A 9,805-nucleotide genomic window follows, 5' to 3' on the forward strand; every position below is an offset into this window, starting at 1 on the left:
CTACATGGAATGTTGTTAGTGGAATAGCAACATTCCATTTAGAATCTATAGAAATCAAACAATAAAACATGGAAAAGAAAATAAGATGATACCTTTTTTATTGGACATAACTTAATACATTTCTTGATTAGCTTTCGAAGGTTGCCCTTCTTCCTCAGATCGGAAATAAGCAAATGTGCTAGCTGACAGTGTATATAAGTGAAAACATTCAAGCATTACTATGACAGTAAAATAGATACCATTGGAGATTCTACATGGAATGTTGCTACTATTGGAGATTCTACATGGAATGTTGCTATTCCACTAGCAACATTCCATGTAGAAGGCTGCGCAGGCTTCTGTTTCTGTGAGTCTGACGTCCTGCACGTACGTGCAGGACGTCAGACTCACAGAAGCAGAAGCCTGCGCGGCCACATAGGTGATCCGCAAGGGCCGACTTCTACATGGAATGTTGTTAGTGGAATAGCAACATTCCATTTAGAATCTATAGAAATCAAACAATAAAACATGGAAAAGAAAATAAGATGATACCTTTTTTATTGGACATAACTTAATACATTTCTTGATTAGCTTTCGAAGGTTGCCCTTCTTCCTCAGATCGGAAATAAGCAAATGTGCTAGCTGACAGTGTATATAAGTGAAAACATTCAAGCATTACTATGACAGTAAAATAGATACCATTGGAGATTCTACATGGAATGTTGCTACTATTGGAGATTCTACATGGAATGTTGCTATTCCACTAGCAACATTCCATGTAGAAGGCTGCGCAGGCTTCTGTTTCTGTGAGTCTGACGTCCTGCACGTACGTGCAGGACGTCAGACTCACAGAAGCAGAAGCCTGCGCGGCCACATAGGTGATCCGCAAGGGCCGACTTCTACATGGAATGTTGTTAGTGGAATAGCAACATTCCATTTAGAATCTATAGAAATCAAACAATAAAACATGGAAAGAAAATAAGATGATACCTTTTTTATTGGACATAACTTAATACATTTCTTGATTAGCTTTCGAAGGTTGCCCTTCTTCCTCAGATCGGAAATAAGCAAATGTGCTAGCTGACAGTGTATATAAGTGAAAACATTCAAGCATTACTATGTCAGTCTGACAGGGTGGGAGGAGGGGGGTGGGTCGGAGGTATGCATGGGGACATCAAAGCATATCATTGATATTCTAACAGGGTGGGTGTGAATAGGTGAGGGGAGGGTGATCAACAGAGACATACAGCTTTATGGTTTATAAAACCTTCGAAAGCTAATCAAGAAATGTATTAAGTTATGTCCAATAAAAAAGGTATCATCTTATTTTCTTTTCCATGTTTCATTTTGTTTGATTTCTATTGATAACCTTAAGAGTGGACGAACACGGCTACCACACTCCTCTACTAAAGAAAAAGCAGCAAGTGCCGAAAGCTGGACATGAAGGGAAAAGGTCACACACATTAAATCGAGTTTCAGATCTTGCAATTTTCTGCTGCATTAGTTAATGATATGTAAAAAATCTCCACTGCTGGGAGAGGGATGAGATGGAGAGAGGCTAAGAATAGAGAGGAGGGGGTGGAGAGGGAGGCAAAAGATCTAACATGAAACAGAGAGCGAGGGGGGGGGGGGGGTTGGGACAACGTGGAGCCAACTAAGGGAGGAAAGAAGCAAGACTGACAAAGAGGGAAAGAAGGACAAGTGAGGAAGAAAAGTTTGCGTGACAGAAAGAGCAGGAGAAAGGGGGAGAGATAGAGAAAGGAAAGGGGGAGAGTGGGAGGACAGAATGGAGGAGAGCAAATCGGGAGACTAGTGAGGGGGAGGGAGAGGCGTGAGAATGCTGCAGAGACACAGAATGACAGGGATGCAGGATATATAGTTAGCATGATGTCTATGATATTGTACCAGAGAGCAAAACACATGTGTGCCATGCTAAATACACACAAATATTGAGCCAGCACAAGAGACACGCAATGTATGCCATAGGGAGACAGTGTGTGCATTAAAACACACCAGCGCAACATGACACATTAATATGAATAGCGAAACACGGGCTCGATCTTTCCGATCGATGCTCAATCGCTGTACAGCGCACGAGTCCAGTGGACCCCCCGGAGCCCGATGCCCCCCCTCACCTTGGAGCGGCCGGAGGTGGGGTCTGAGGCTGAGCAGCTCTCGCCGGCTCCTTGCGATCTTCTCGCCCTGCTGCCGCTGTCCCCGGTCCACCAGCGCTGCTGCTGCTACTGCTGCCGCCGCTCCTCCCCCCACCCCACCTGCAACCAGCCCCGAGAGGGAGTGACGTCAGGCAGCAGTCAACCTGCTGGAGGATTTAAAGAGACAGGCACGACTGCAGCAGAGCCAGGGCGCGGGGCAGCATTGGGCAAGCCCTCACATGATCGCCCTGGAAACAGGAAGTGCTCAGGGTCACACTTGGGCTTTTTTTGCACGTCAAGACGAAAGCTAACGGGGAGCTGATGATCGGCTGTGGGGAAATACCCCACCGACTGTGCTTTAGCAGATAACAAAGGTTCGAAATGTTTTGAACCCCCCAGATGAACTGATATATATAGCCAAACACTCATAGTAACATAGCAGATGACGGCAGAAAAAGACCTGTACGGTCCATCCAGTCTGCCCAACAAGATAAACTCATATGTGTTACTTTTTGTTTATACTTGACCTTGATTTGTTTCTGCCATTTTCAGGGCACAGACCTAGAAGTCTGCCCAGCACTAGCCCCGCCTCCCAACCACCACCACCCAATCTCAGCTAAGCTTCTGAGGATCCATTCCTAATGAACCGGATTCCTTTATGTTGATCCCATGCATGTTTGAATTCCGTTACCAGCACAGGTACAAATCAAAGTAGGGTATACACAAAAAGTAGCACATATGAGTTGTCTTGTTGGGCAGACTGGATGGACCATGCAGGTCTTTTTCTGCCGTCATCATCTACTATGTTATCGTTTTCATTGCCACCATCTCCCGCGGGAGGGCATTCCAAGTATCCACCACTCTCTCCGTGAAAAAATACTTCCTGACATTTTTCTTGAGTCTGCCCCCCTTCAATATCATTTCATGTCCTCTAGTTCTACCGCCCTCCCATCTCCGGAAAAGGATCGTTTGCGGAGTAATACCTTTCAAATATTTGAACGTCTGTATCGTATCACCCCTGTTTCTCCTATTCCTCCAGGGTATACATGTTCAGGTCAGCAAGTCTCTCCTCATACGTCTTGTAACGCAAATCCCATACCATTCTCGTAGCTTTTCTTTGCACCGCTTCAATTCTCAGCTGCGAGGTTACTCAAATTACTACTGTAATTACCGATCTAACAATGTGTGGCCTGCATTGTTTTTTTTTTATTTAAATTTGTTAATCAGTTTCTCCCTTCTCATTTGAGTTTTCTGCTGCGTTAGGGCAGAGAAGAGCTGACTTATGCCACAGTGCAATCAGTATCCTCCCTTTCCCTATATGAATCCAAGAAAAGCATTCTAAGGAGTGACAAGCAGGATATGTTTATCCACTCCTAGCTGAGATAATATTTAACCATCTCTCTGACCTCATGTGCAGCTTTCTTTAAATTAGTCACCTTATTTTCTAACTCCTCTTACCTATCTAACACGACGAAAAAGATGTTCTACACCATGTGGAAACTCAAAAGAATAAAACCATTCTTCCCGAGATACATCTTCCGCACCCTGGTACAGTCAATGGTAATAAGTCATCTAGATTACTGCAATGCACTATACGCCGGATGCAAAGAACAGACAATCAAAAAACTCCAAACTGCCCAGAACACGGCCGCCAGACTCATATTTGGAAAACCTAATAAGAAAGTGCAAACCCCTAAGAGAGAAATTTCACTGGCTCCCACTCAAGGAACGCATCGCGTTCAAGATCTGCACGATAGCACACAAAATCATTCACACAGACGCCCCAATCTACATGCTAAACCTCGTAGACCTACCTCCCAGAAACGCCACAAGATCATCCCGCAAATTTCTCAACCTGCACTACCCCAGCTGCAAAGGACTTAAACACAAGCAGATGCATGCCACTACCTTCTCCTACATGAGAATGCAGATATGGAATGCATTACCTACAGACCTGAAAGCAATCAGCGAAACAACAGTCTTTCGAAAATCCCTGAAGACATTCTTCTTCAACAAGGCCTACAACAAGAACCTATAGCCTCACTAAGTCACCCCACTAACCCAATCAATTAAGAATGCCTACCTTCTACAACTACCCTAATCACTCTCTTCCTTCTTCCCTTACCTCTCCTAATCATTACACATTAATAATTGTATCTGATATCCTGTAATGACAATATTAACAAATCTATGTAAGGCACGTTGAGCCTGTAAATAGGTGGGGGAATGTGGGATACAAATGCAATAAATAACAATAATATGTTCCATCTGTGCTTATACCATTGTAACATAGTAAATGACGGCAGATAAAGACCTGAACGGTCCATCCAGTCTGCCCAACAAGATAAAGATGCCCTTCACTGTTCATTAAAATGTTCTAGTACGTATTGTGTTGACATTGTAAGTAGTATATACCATGCCATAGTTTGTATTGTTATTTGAATATTTTTACTGCTGTAATTGTCTATTGCTCATGTTTGATTTATTCTTACTGTGCACCGCCTTGAGTGAATTCCTTCAAAAAGGCAGTAAATAAATCCTATTAAATAATAATAATAACCAGGCGCAACCTGTCCATTGCTATTGTTTTGCTTGTTTTCCAATTTTAAAAATATATAGTGATTTGCATTGCCAGTACTATTGTCTTGCTAGCTGAAGCCTGCAAAAGATTTGCAGTTGATGTAAGGATCCACTGGTTCCTTTCCGGGTACATGTAGGTCACAAGGACAACTTAAAGCAGTTAGCAAGAGTAGACTGGGAGGGGGATGGGGATTAGGCTCTACCATTTACTTCATGGCATAGGAACCAACTTTTCAAAATGATTGGGGAAAGGGAAGGGGACTTGATATACTGCCTTTCTGTGGTTTTTGCAACTACATTCAAGGCAGTTTACATAGTATATACAGGTACTTATTTTGTACCTGCGGCAATGGAGGGTTAAGTGACTTACCCAGAGTCAAAGGGAGCTGCAGTAGGAATCAAGCCCAGTTCCCCAGGATCAAGGTCTGCTGCACTAACCATTAGGTTATGTGCTGGACCCAATGGAAATGACCACTTCCTGGACACAGTCAAGGAGTTTGTTCAGTATTGGGGGTGGCTTCATGGGTGTGCTACAATGGTGCATTCCAGCTTTTTCAGACACTGTTCCAAAGAGCCGTGGTGTAAGTGGAGAGACCACCCAACAGTAAGATGTTAGTGTGTATTTGGGCAGAGGCTGGAAACCCCAGGTTGGCTTTGAAGATGTTAACCCCATCATTGGAACATCCGCATTTTGGATGCCATTCATATACACCTGCCTGCAATCTACCTAGCTGCAAACTGTGCCAACACATCTCACAGGATCCCACAATCACTCCCATGGGAAAAACATTCAGCAGAGGGGGATCCTTTACATGCTCATCCTCAAATGTGGTATATATCATTCAAAGCAAAACTTGTGAACAAGGATGCTATATGGGAGAAACAAGCCAGATGCTAAAGACGAGACTCAATTTACATAGACACAATATTAAACATTCCAATGCAAACCAGAATGTCACCTCTGTGGGACAACACTTTACAAAACCAGAACACTGCATCAATGATTTTATGGTGAGAATACTAAAAGGAAACTTTAAGACATTCTAGGAACGTAAAACCTTTGAAGTTAAAATGATGAAATATTTTGACACCCAGCAGACAGGATTTAACAAAGGATCTGGGCTTTCTATCCCACTATAAACCATACAATTCTACTGCTTTGTTATTCTCTTATCAGCCATCCATCTATCCCTGTTTCTGACTTAACCTACTTGAACTTTGTACCACAGCATTAACGGATAGCCTCTAACAGGCACAGCAGGACTTAGTTCAGTCTTAGGGAAATAAAAATAAAAAAAAAGAGAAAGAGAAGCAAGCATTATTAACTAGTTTCCATAGTGTACAACCCTTTTCCCATAGTTTTAAACTGAAACATTTTCTAGAGAGGTAGAAACTTAACAGCTGAAGAACTTTAAAAAGGATTGTAGCAAGGCTCAGATTCTGTCCTAAAAGACAGTTATTTTCTGTCCTTTGGCTGCTGGAGAGGTAGAACTGCTACTGACCTGAATTAGGTGTTAATTAAGGTATGATGAAGTAGAATATTCGCAAAGGTTACTAATATGTAATTTATCTTTAAAATCAAGCATGGTACCAGAAGATTGGAGTGTGGCCTATATAACGCTGAGACAAAGCCCACATGGATTTAGTGTACTAATGTACTACATTTCTTCAAAAGGGTGAACGAACATGTGGATAAAGGTGAGCCAGTTGGTACAGTGTATCTGGATTTTCAAAAGGCATTTGACAAAGTACCCATGAAAGACTCCAGAGGAAATTGGTCATGGGATAGGCGATAGTGTTCTATTGTGGATTAAAAACTGGTTAAAGGATAGAAAACAGAGAATACGGTTAAATGGTCAGTATTCTAAATGGAGAAGGGTAGATAGTGGGGTACTGCAGGGGTCTGTGTTGGGACCGCTGCTTTTTAACATATTTATAGATGATCTAGATATGGAAATAACTAGTGAGGTAATTAAATTTGCCGACAACACAAAGCTATTCAAAGTTGTTAAATCACAAGAGGTTTGTGAAAAATTGTAAGATGACCTTAAGAGACTGGGAGACTGGGCATCCAAATGGCAGATGCTGTTTAATGTAAGTGCAAAGTGATGCATATGGGAAAGAGGAACCCGAACTGTAGCTACGTGATGCAAGATTCCACATTAGGAGTCACCGACCAGGAAAAGGATCTAGGAGTCATCGTTGACGACACTTTGAAACCCTCTGCTCAGTGTGCTGTGGCGGCAAAGAAAGCAAATAGAATGTTAGGAAAAGAATGGAAAATAAAAACGAGGATGTTATAATGCCTTTGTATCTCTCCATGGTGCGACCGCACCTTGAATACTGTGTGCAATTCTGGTCACCACATCTCAAAAAAGATATAGTGGAATTAGAAAAGGTACAGAGAAGGATGATGAAAATGATAAAGGTGATGGGATGACTTCCCTATGAGGAAAGGCTAAAATGGTTTGGGCTCTTTAGCTTGGAGAAAAGACGGCTGAGGGGAGATATGATAGAAGGATATAAAATAATGAGTGGAGTGGAACGGGTAGACGTGAATCACTTGTGTACTCTTTCCAAAAATACTAGGGACTAGGGGGTACAGAATAAAACTACAAAGTAGTAAATTTAAAACAAATCGGAGAAAATATTTCTTCACTCAACATGCAAATAAACTCTGGAATTCATTGCCAGAGAATATGGTAAAAGCAGTTAGCTTAGCGGGGTTAAAAAAAAGTTTTGTATATCTTCCTAAAAGAAAAGTCCATAAGCCATTATTAAAATGGACTTTGGAAAATCCACTGCTCATTTCTGGGATAAGCAGCATAAAATGTACTGTGCTTTTTTGGGATCTTTAAAAGTGGACTAACACGGCTACCGCATCACTTTAGTCAGGGTGCCAGTCAGAAACTTCCATTTCCTATCTACCTCTTCACTTTTGTATTTTGGGCTGGTGTAGGCTTGCCAGAAGAAAGTTTGGAAATCTCAATGGGTCTGTTTGGAGGTTTCTGTTTGTGAGATCCAGGATCTGGAATAGCTGGTGTAGGTTCCTGAATGGCCTAGTGGTTAGGGTGGTGGACTTTAGTCCTGAGGAACTGAGTTCGATTCCTGGCACAGGTAGCTCCTTGTGACTCTGGGCAAGTCACTTAACCCTCTATTGCCTGCCACGTTGAGCCTGCCATGTGTGGGGTACAAATGTAACAAAACCAAACCCCGAAGGAGAGGAGGTGTACCCTTCAGCCACTCTGGGGTCCTTTGACTAAGGTGCACTGAAAAATGGCCTGCGGTAGTGTAGATGTGTGTTTTGGGCACATGCAGAATTATTTTTTAACGCACCTACAAAAAAATGCCTTTTTAAAAGTTTTGCCAAAAACGGACGAAAATTGCCGCACATCCATTTTGGTCTGAGACAGCTTAAGACAGCAGATTGCCATTAACAGTGCAGTACAGGTATCAGGAACCAGGCATTATCCCAGTGGAGAGCAGGAATCCTAGAACCTTTTTCTGAGAAGGTATTTAAGCATTAAGGGTGATTGCTACATTTGTAACAGAACATAGATAAATAGTTAGGTTCTATCTAAATGTATTCATATCCTTAAAGGTTTATTTTGTAACAGCTTGTTGGAATTTGAAGACTTATTTTCAGTATATGTATTACCTTGTTGGAAAACCAAATCACCAAGAGTAATTATTGATAACACTCATTCAATCCATAGTTTAAGTGCTTGGATAAGAATTTTTTCTCCCTCTTCCCCCTTATTGGAAGGTGATCTGGAGGGGCATTTTCGAAAGGGCCGTCCATGTTTTTTGATATGGACATCCTCGCAAAACATCCTGATCTAGAGGCGGGGAAACCCGTACGTTTGAAACAAGATGGATGTCCATCTTTTGTTTAAAAAATGCCACCAGGGACGTCCAAATCCTTAAATTTTGACGTCCCTAGACTTGGTTGTTTCTGATTTTCAGCGATAATGGAAACCAAGGTCGTCCATCTCAGAAACGACCAAATCCAAGCCATTTGGTCGTAGGAGTAGCCAGCATTTGTAGTGCACTGGTCCCCCTGACATGACAGGACACCAACCAGGCACCCTAGGGGGCACTGCAGTGGACTTCATAAATTGCTCCCAGGTACATAGCTCCCTTACCCTGTGTGCTGAGTCTCCCAAAACCCACTACCCACAACTGTACACCACTACCATAGCCCTTACGGGTGAAGGGGGGCACCTAGATGTGGGTACAGTGGGTTTGTGATGGGTTTTGGAGAGCTCGCTGTTTCCTCCACAAACGTAACCGGTAGGGGGGATGGGCCTGGGTCCGCCTGCCTAAAGTGCACTGCACCCACTAAAACTGCTCCAGGGACCTGCATACTGCTGTCATGGACCTGAGTATGACATCTGAGTCTGGCATAGAGGCTGGCAATCAATATTTTGAAAGATATTTTTTGAGGGTGGGAGGGGGATAGTGACCACTAGGGGAGTGGTCATCATTAATTTTCTCCAGTGGTCATCTGGTCATTTTGGGCACCTTTTTGTGCCTTGGTCATAAGAAAAACACGACCAGGTAAAATTGTCCAAATGTTCATCAGGGACATCCTTGTTTCTTTCGATTATGGGTCAAGGGCGTCCAAATGTTAGGCACGCCCAAGTCCAGCCTTCGCTACACCTCCGACACGCCCCCTTGAACTTTGGCCGTCCCTGTGACTGAAAGCAGTTGGGGACGTCCAAAATCAGCTTTCGATTATACCGATTTGGACGACCCTGTGAGAAGGACACCCATCTTCCGATTTATGTCAAAAGATGGGCATTTTCTCTTTCGAAAATGAGCCCTCTGGGGTGTACTGGATCCCACAAGCTCCCCTGTGTTAGCACCTGCCCTTTCCTACCTAGCTCATAATGTAATAGAGAGGTGGGGAAGGGAGAAGAACAAACCTGTCAGAATGTTTCTTGGCTGCAGATTTTGAAAGAGGGAAATAAACCAACCACAACAAACCATGGTTTTGGTACTCTGCAATAATGACAGGGTTTCAGTTATAGCTGCATTCAAATGTACTGAAACAGTAGAACGTTTCTTTTGTTCTTTGCATGTGTGCACAC

General features: G+C 42.9%; 1 protein-coding gene across 1 annotated transcript in view; it reads right to left on the bottom strand.

Moving 5' to 3' along the window:
• INPP5J (inositol polyphosphate-5-phosphatase J) overlaps positions 1–2,194 on the bottom strand; it is an 88,122-nt gene extending 85,928 nt beyond the window's left edge. Inside the window, 1 exon segment of the mRNA XM_030219686.1 lies at positions 2,115–2,194. The gene's annotated coding sequence lies outside the window, so the exon portion shown is untranslated.
• Positions 2,195–9,805: the final 7,611 nt, after the last annotated feature.

This window comes from Microcaecilia unicolor, chromosome 11, assembly GCF_901765095.1.
Source record: "Microcaecilia unicolor chromosome 11, aMicUni1.1, whole genome shotgun sequence".
Lineage (NCBI taxonomy): Eukaryota > Metazoa > Chordata > Amphibia > Gymnophiona > Siphonopidae > Microcaecilia > Microcaecilia unicolor.